At 33.0% G+C, this 9580-nt stretch overlaps 1 pseudogene; it reads right to left on the bottom strand.

Annotated features, from left to right (window-relative positions):
* Positions 1-7768: 7768 nt before the first annotated feature.
* On the bottom strand, positions 7769-8504 carry LOC143411790 (ribosomal protein uL30-like pseudogene; annotated as a pseudogene).
* Between the last annotated feature and the right edge of the window lie 1076 nt (positions 8505-9580).

The raw sequence follows: 9580 nt of genomic DNA, 5'->3' as shown, positions 1-9580 counted from the left end.
TTTTTATATAGCCCTGAAAAAGCTTGTTACAGCTAGAAGTTTTTTAAATGTAATTTTTCCAATATACTTCCCTTATATTAAAATGTATGACTGCCTTGCCAATCTTCTACATATTTATAACCAACTTACATTGCATTGACAAAATGCAGGTAAACAATAAAGTACAATAATACATTGGATGAAACCAGTCAACAGAAGTAATTTTCTAAGCTTGTACCATATTAGGTATATTTCTACACAGTTTATCTCTGGTTTTTGTCCTAAAATAAAATTTATACATTCCACTGGAAAGGAAAATATATAGCCAATATATAAAACAAATATACAGGGAAATTAGATAATTGTAAGACAAATTTATATTTGAAAATATCTTTCATAAATGCTAACAACCAAACCAACTTAACTCCTCACATTATGTAGACTTCACAAACACACACACACACAAAGATCTCTATATGAGACTCAAATATTTTTGTCATAGAATAAGTCTTGTGGGTGTGGATGTGTAAAAAAGAAATATGTATTGTTTGAGCTCTATTGTTAACATTATGATCATAAATGTGTGTGGAAAAGCAGATAGTTTCCATAAAAAGTAAATATGTGTTATGTGACCTATGCACCTCTACTTATCAGATTCTGATTAGCTCTTTAACAGTAGAAATACTTAAGTGTAATGTTTAAGTGTGGTTCGAAAGCACATTTATCTGAGTTCTATCCTGAACTTTTTCATGTCCCCAGTTGATTTGGAGAAGACAAATAACTTCTTTCAATTTTGAATGGATATTCTGAGTAGCAAATGAGATCTGACAGGATGCACTTTGTTCAGATTCTATGTTTAATCTATTTGTGTCATCTGAAAAATCTGTAAGGCATAACATAGTCTTATTTCATTTCTTTAGAAATAAAAATAAAGATTTTATTGTTTCTTTTGTCTTCTTATAAAGTAATTAAAATCATTGAATTATTTTTGATAATGTGTGGACATTTTATCCAAAGATAAAAATAAATATATGGGTCTCATATTGTGTTAGTGTAGAAAAAAAAAAAAAAAAAAAAAAAATATATATATATATATATATATATATATATATATATATATATATTATGTGTAGTCATAATCTATGATCTATTAACCAAGATAAATATGTAACCACAGTATTTTATTAAAAACAGCTTAAATATAGGTAACTGATTTATTTTTGTTTTTTTAACTTGATTCCTTTATCTTTTCCTGTTTTTCTAATCTCTAAAATCCCATATATTTTAATTATTTTTTTTAAAAAACAGATTCTTTATACTTTCCTAATTTTACAGTCCTGATCTTTGTAAGACTGTGACCATTGTTGTGCAAAATAAGAATATAAATTCTGCAAAAATATTTGCTACCATGATTCAAAAATTTACTCAAATGTTGGTTTTAAATATTTTTCTTACTATTCTTATTTATCTTCTCATTCTGCTATAATTCACAAATTATTTTTCACATTTGTATCTTTTTAATTATGCACTTATTTGTTCTCCAAAATTCTATTTTCTCATTTATATTCTTTTGTTTCCATTCACCTTGGAGCTCTGATTAATGGTGTGATCCTTGATAATTTGCTCTGTGACTCTGCACTTCTCTTTTTTGCTGCAGGATTTTGTGATGCTCTGTGTTTCTAACAGAAATGTCATTGCTTGAATGATTTTTAAAACATAAATTTCTGAGGATACAAAGTAAAAGTATTTATCAGAGGTAGAAATGTGTTTCTGTTGATCTTTATAATATTCTCTAAGAATAGAATAATTTTCTAAAGTTTATTGATTGGGTTCAAGTGAGATCAGCAAATAAGTTGTAAAACATGAATTTCATATTTTGTAATCTTTGAAATAAATGCACTGACCAATTTCAAGATTTAAAAGAAAAGAATCAGAAATGATGCTGCATTTGTTTAGCAATCTGCAGAATGTGTTAGATAAACCAATCAATACCTAATTACTAGTCTACAGCCTTCTGTATTTTAATGCTCAGGCTTTCACAGAGATAAACCACCTGCTGTGTGACCTGATGTATTTGTTCTGACAGCACTTTTAAGGGACTGCTCAAAACCTGGCAATAACTACATTATTCCAAGAGAAATAATTTTCCAAGAGACTTATTTCCACACATGTCCAAATAAATATAGAAAGCCAAAGAAGTGCATGAGCAAATAAATGTACACAGCTGAAAATCTCCTGTTCTATACAAAATAAGTGAAATACAATATTTAAAGCATGCCTTTCCTAACACAATTAAGCGACATAGCCCAAGGACATTAGTTACAATATTTTCTTTCTGTGACCAAACTTGAGCTGGTCAGTGTATTGAAAGACAATTCTATTACAATTGCTTAAATTTCAGTGCTCTCTGTGTACACAGCAGTCCAACATCTCAGTAGTTCTCACAAATGTTTCCCTGAAATATTATTTTTAAAAAATAAAAAATTCAGATAACTTATTTTATGTTAGTCACGCATTGTCCTCCATCCATCATGCACATCATTCATCCTAACCCCATGCCAATTTCCAAGTAGAATTTGTGTAGTCATAATCTATGATCTTTATGGTCTATTAAGCAAGACAAATATGTATCCACAGTATTTTATTAAAAATAGCATTGTCTTTTCCTTGAAATAAAAAAAAAAAAAAAAAAAAAACAGAGAGAGAATGTTTCAGCCAAAGAGGTCTTCAGAGGAAGAAAGAGAAGAATGCGTCACAGGAATATTTTCTTCTCTTAGAGTTGTTTAAAAACTTTTAAATTATTGTTTTGTTAATGCAATGAAGATGTATTATGTGAATACATTTGAAATCAGAATATACTCTATTCTAGATCTTGTATCCAAATCTTGAGACCTATACTAGTTTCTCTGAAAATCTAGATGCATTCTGAATAGTGGATGCTACACTGATGTTTAGTATTATTTTCTTTTTAACACAACATTTGTTATGGATTTGATTTTAAAGTAAATGTTAATTGAAATATTATATCTTCATAATATTATCTATTATTTCTTTTTCCTGCCTCTTCAGCCATTTTATTTATCTGTTCTTTACTTCTGGGGAGAAGTTTATATTCCTTATCATGGACTGTAATTTTCACAGTTTTTGTCATTAATTACTTTAAATATGGAATTTAATTCCATTATATCACCTTGAATTTCAGCAAACAATGCTTTGATTTTTAAATTCACAAGACTTTATTTTTAAGTATATCAATGTTAGCCTACTTTTGTACTTGTAGCACCCTCTCCTATCTCAGAAAGTTCACATAGTCTATTAATGTGAATGATCCCTGAAATTTCATCCTGCTTACTAGAATCAAACTGTTGAATTTTAATTTTTCTCTGAGTTACCTATTGTGATATAGAAATGTTTCATAACAGCATATTGCTTCCTTGTTTCATTTTACTTATATTTTAAGAGAGACTGAACCTAACCCAGTATTTAAATACTTACAGATGATGAAGTATGTTATGTCTTTGTTGCTGTTAGACTTTATTTCTCAGAAAGTAAACTGAAGTGGAGATAGAATTCTTCAGCTTCCACTTCTGGATGACTTCAAGACCTGAAGACTTGGTCTTATGTCATTCTGGAGGAGAGAAATAACTTTTTCAGCTACCAGCTTTGATTTTATTTTGAAAATTACATGAAATATTCGTAGGTATTTTACTGGAACAGAAATTACAAAAGTATGCCAGTTTGATAACAAATATGCCAAGGTGAACACTCCCTCTGAATTCTTTCTATCACCGTAAGTATTTGCATATATTTATAGGCAATAGAGTGCTTGTCTGTACAAAGTTGTGATAACCTTGAACTTACATGCCTCTATCTGTAATCTGCTTTCCAAGAGTCCAGCTGTAGTTCTATAGTTTCAGTATTTAGAAGAGAGACTCTGGTTGTATTAGGAAAATGTGTCTGAACACTATGACCAATATTTTAATTATACATGTGGAAATATATTTGTAGCATGTGTGTATGGGAGGTGTGCATGATAGAATAACCCAAACTTCTTTAATACAACATTCAACTTTATAATTTTTATATTACAAATATATGACTTATATATACATAGTTGTACATATGTATGTTATATATGTTGATGTGCATTTATTTGCATTCATAAGTGATATAATAATATCTGTACTATACAAATATACAAATAATCTGTATCATGTATATATGTACATTTTTGCACATTTCTGTGTGTGTGTATGTGTGTGAGTATATACATAAATATACACATTTATGCCCTGACAGAATGACACAGTGCATATTTTTGTATGTTTGTTTTGTGTTTTTATATATATTTAGCTTGTTGTAAGATGTATATATACATAAATATTGTGTTTTGTTATTATTGGTGATACACCAAATAAAATTTTCTCTCACCAAAAATCAAAATATATTTCTTTTTCTGGAGGAGATCTATTCCTCCGAATTATGAAAATGTTGTGTACTTCATGTTGGTTAAACATAAGAATCAAAGTTTCTTTAAATTATAGACTGTTTGTACATTCTTCCAGTTTCATGATCTGGTAATCACAATGAAAGATGTTCCTAAATATGCAGGTCTTACGCATATGCTGTATTACTCCACTTTTGCCTTCAGCTTGTCACCTTAACATTAAGCCAAGGTCATATTTTTAATGTGTTTTTATGCCAAAACCCCCACTTCTAAAAAAAGTTCTGTGTTAGAACCAAGTACTTACAACATAGAACACAGTTATGAAAGTGATACAAAACAACAGAAGTTTATTCCTGACTGTCATGACAATTCATTGTATGTTCTACAGACAGTCTTACACCTGTAATTTAGGTAGTAATTCTCCCCAAGCCTCAGGCTTCACTCTTTCAGATCTGCCATTTCTCTCTCTCCTTTCTTACTTTTTTTTTGTTTATTATTTATTTATTTTTGTTTTGTTTTGTTTTGTTTTTGTTGTTGTTGTTTGCCTCTACAGATGGGAAAAACGAATGGGAATATTTGTGAGTCATTTGTCTGGGAGAGACTGAAAGGAACATCTGTTACTCTGGCACACATTCCCATTGGCTGGAACTTAGTGAGGTGGCCGAGACTCCTAGCAAGGGAATCTTCAAAGTGTGGTCCAAGTGCATTGCAGGAAAGGAGAAAAACATAGATGGTGATAAATATAAGTGCTCTGAGATAAGAGGCCAAAGTACCACATTCTCTGTAAATTCTCTTACATGATAGCTCTTGAAAGGAGAGAATATCTTAAGGTGTCATGAGCATTATAGTGACTTAAAGTCTTTAATCATGATTGACAAGGTCTTATAAAACTTATATATTGTAAATCATTAAAAATTAAAAATTTTGTTTTTATCCTGTGTTTCAGGCTATATGAACATTTCATTGCTAGTTCTGTTTGTACATTTAGCTGAGTATCTAACCTTTCTCCTCAGTTTATTTTCATGTTTTGGCCCTTTCGTAAACAACATTATAAAATATCATTGCTTAGAGAGAAAAGTCTCAGTGAAGAGAGACCATAAAGAAGTTATTCACATCCTGTGTATATAATACACACAACTTGATTTGCATAAAATTATGTTAAATATAACTGAAAAATAATATATTATTATTACACGATACTGAAAATTATTATTTCAGAGTTATGCAAATGAAAATGCCTCAAGTAAGCCAAGCCTTTATAACAAAAACTCTTAAAATGCCACTGGTTCACTCAGAGTCCTACATATATGTAAGCTAACAGAGTTAAGCCTGAAAGTATTCATTCTTCCATTGTAAAGCAACCAACAGAACTCACCAATCCCAAGATCAATCCCTAATTGTTCTCTTCTTTTTTGTGTGATAATTGTTTATGTAGGATTATAAATTTAAAACTAGTATTTTAATTTTTTTAATAATCATGTGTGTCAAACAGAATGTTAGCTTCATTTTTGCAGTGCTGGGAACTGAACCCAGAGCCTGATGCATATTAGGTAAGCATTCTACCACTAAGCAACAGCCCAGCCTCATTCCCTTATTTAGTAAGAGACCTGAGGTATAAACCCAAGGTTTCCCTTCCTACAACTGTTTTTCAATGACTTTGTGATACATCATTTTTAAATAATCTGATTTCACCATGCTCTCCAATATAAAAGTAAAACATTTATAACATCTGTTTCTGACAGGTTAAACTCTGGAACCAAATCTACTTAGTTACCTCATCACCTGGCATATTTTAAGGCATTCTTATACCTCTAATTCAATTTTCACAGCTGTGTTTGAGGGTTTCCAGAGCCAAAACTGCAGCAGAGCTGATCCCAAAGGACCAAGAAACATAACAATTAAGTATTTTTTATCCAGGTTCTAACAATGTCTCACCAACTGCTTAGATGGTAAGCTGAAGCAACTGAGAGGGAATAGAGGGAAGTACCATTTTAGGGGTAGACACTGACAAAAACAAATAGTATCCACTTTTTTCAGGATTATCATCCTCAGAAGCCTTGTTTTTGATCTACCTCATTACCATAAAGATAAAGTACAATACTTCTGAAGTCCAGAATATAATTTAAAAAAAATTTCAACTGAGTTGCCTCCCTGGGTCCTAAAAAAGTCAAATAGTGCTAATTCCATTCATGCCAAAATAAGAAAATGGCTCCCTTCTTCATAATGTGGATTTTAAGGAGAAGGCTGATCAGGGAAATCTGGAAATTTTTTTCCTGAATTCCAGAGGGAGAAATGCTAAGCAATGCTCAGCAATGCAGTTACAGATGGTGCAGAAAATGAATCCATCACTATATTTTCTTTCTTGCACTCAGGATTTAACCCAAAGCTGCTTTCCTACTGAGCTACATACCAATATAGGCTTTTTTTTTTTTTTGAAATTTTGAGACAGGGTATTGCTAAATTGCTGAGGCTAGCCTTGAATATGCCATCCTCCTGCCTCAGCCTCTTGAGCTGTTGAGATTACAGACATGTGTCACCACACCTGGCCTGTCACTATGTTCTTAATAGAAGTACAGCTGGCCAGGTAAACTTTTGGTCTTCTACAGGGCATGGAACCAAAGACTAGTAGGATCATGGCCTGGTGACCAAATGCTGATAAGAATAAGACTTCCTCAGAGAATATGTATAGGTCCTAAAAGAGAAGGGTCTATGGGCACCCTGAAATTTCAAGCAAAATTTTAAGTATATTTCTGTGTTCAGGGAGAAGGGGTCTTCCTTTTTCAAATTCTGAGCTAGTAAAACGAACTTGAATCTGTTTCAGGATAGGATAGAGAAGCCCTCAGATACACGTAAAGCCAAAGCAAGTCTGAGAGTTCACAAAACTGTCACTCAAAAGGTGGAACACACACTCACAACAGACAAATGACAAATTGATTTTTGTGCTTTTCTTCCTAAGTATTTCAAGTCTTTTTAAAACAAGGCTGTCAGGAACTCTAGATTCAAGTATTCTCCTGGACTTGGTCCATTTCTTAGGGATATTATATATATGTGTATGTTATTCATTCACCAACATTAAACCTCAGGATAGAAGATGTGACAAAGCAGCACTCTTTCCTCCATGTTGATTTCAGAGGCAGAGGTGGTCAGTGTGGAAAACAATAGAATTTTCCTTGGAACTGGGCTGTCATGGGAGGTGCCTGCCATGATCTTAACCTACCATCTCTTCCCCAATCCCTTTCTTCCAGTTTCTTAAGGCAAAAAATTATCTCTGAAGATACTTGGTAACAATTCCATCAAACAAATACACATGCTTCCAACACACTGCTTTCAGATACTCTAGGTTCAGTTTAGCTGGCAGATGAGCTGATTGATACATTCACCTGGATAGCCAGGTGAGCTCATTTCCTTGAGGAAGCCCACTCTATTTTTGGTAGCATGACCGGCCACAGAGAAGTGGGAAGCGCACAAGAACCTAGTGATCTCCTGGAAATATTTTCCCTGGAAGGCAATTTCAAGAATGAGATCTTCCAGGCAAATGACAACAAACCTCCCCAGGTGTTCCTCAATCACTGTGTTGTCTGTCAGGGGAATGTCTTATTCTTGACCTTTGCTTGTCCGCATTTCAAGACAAGTTACTGGACCAACTTCAGATTTAAAAATCCCCAGGTCACATAAGATTCTACTATTCATAGCATTTTAGGCTTTGAGGGGAGATTTTTAACAAAAACACCACTAAATATTTTGTTCAGAGGAAGTCTTGCAATGGTCCAGTAAACTCACCCCATCAGTCTTTTGGATGCATACAACAAAGGCCAAGGAATGTTTATCAGGCATTTCCAGAGCACACAGTTTCACTTCTAGTCATCTGGGGCACACTTTGTTATGTTTCTGCTGCCAGGAATCATGTAGAAATGATTTCAGTCGCTTGTATCTGTACTCTTTCCCTTTACTCTCCTTTTTCGCCCAAAGTGCCTAGTTGGCCTATGTAGCTTTGAGAGCCTGATAAGCAGCCTTCTTTTTTTTTCAGGAGATTTGCTGGAAACAAATGGATCTTTTTTCTTTGCTCTTCCTTTGCCATCTGTGATTACTGACCTGTGCACTTCCACCAGGTGGGGAAGAGAGGACCAACTCTATGTTTACTTGATCATAGAAACCTCTGTTCTCCCTAATTGTCTTTTTCTGATTCATTGAAGTTTCAGAACATTTAGGGGAACATATATATGAGAACATTCTCTCTATAGATAAATTATGTACCATAATTTTCATACATAATTATCATTTAAGGGATCTTTCATCTATTTTTTGATTTGTTATTTATTTTTCTCACAAATAAAATAGAAAGCAGAAAGAAACAGGAAAGCTAGAGTTGAGAGGAGGAGTAATAAGTGGAAGTTTTAAGAGGTTTAATGGTCATCGCTACCCAGAGAAATCTTGATCCCAAACTATCAATCAGAACATCATTTTGACCACTACGAATAAAGTGCTATTTGAAATTGCTCCTATACTGTAGTCTACCAATTTGGAATTTTATTTTCTCCAGTCTCAGACTGCCTACTGTAGGCAAAAATGCCTTTCTGCAATAGGATCTCAAATCAGAAGTTGTTCAATTTCTTTACTGTGTTGTCTCTTTCATCTAAGATTTAGCAATGAAGCATGTCCTTCACATCACATCATCCTAACTTTGTGGTAGGACAATCCTAATGTTATGGTTCAAATATAAGCTTTAACTAAAAGTTCCTGTTAATACAAAAATATTCAGAGGTGAAAAACATTACATTATGAGAGTTATAACCTAGTCAGTCCATCCCAGTTTGAATGGACTGACTTGGTGGTGACTACACAGAGGTGGGGCATGTCTAGAGGAGACATGTCACTGGGGAAGGGTGTTCTTCCTGAGCTCTTTTCACCCATCTTTCTCTGCTTCTTGACCCCACCATCCATTAGTTATACCTTGAAAAAGAAAAAATATTCAATGCAAGAATTGTAAGAATGATATTTCATCATGTTCAGTAGTACTGTTAAAATTAAAGGGAAAGTGTTTAAATTCAGACATGAACATTAAGAGAAAGGGATGTTGGGATTCATCTGAATGCTTTTTACCACCATCCATCTTCTGGCTCCCAACGATTCACTTCTTTCTGAAATGCAAAATAC

Source organism: Callospermophilus lateralis, chromosome 12 (assembly GCF_048772815.1).
Source record: "Callospermophilus lateralis isolate mCalLat2 chromosome 12, mCalLat2.hap1, whole genome shotgun sequence".
Taxonomy (NCBI): domain Eukaryota; kingdom Metazoa; phylum Chordata; class Mammalia; order Rodentia; family Sciuridae; genus Callospermophilus; species Callospermophilus lateralis.
This window is presented reverse-complemented; position numbering and strand designations above follow the sequence as displayed.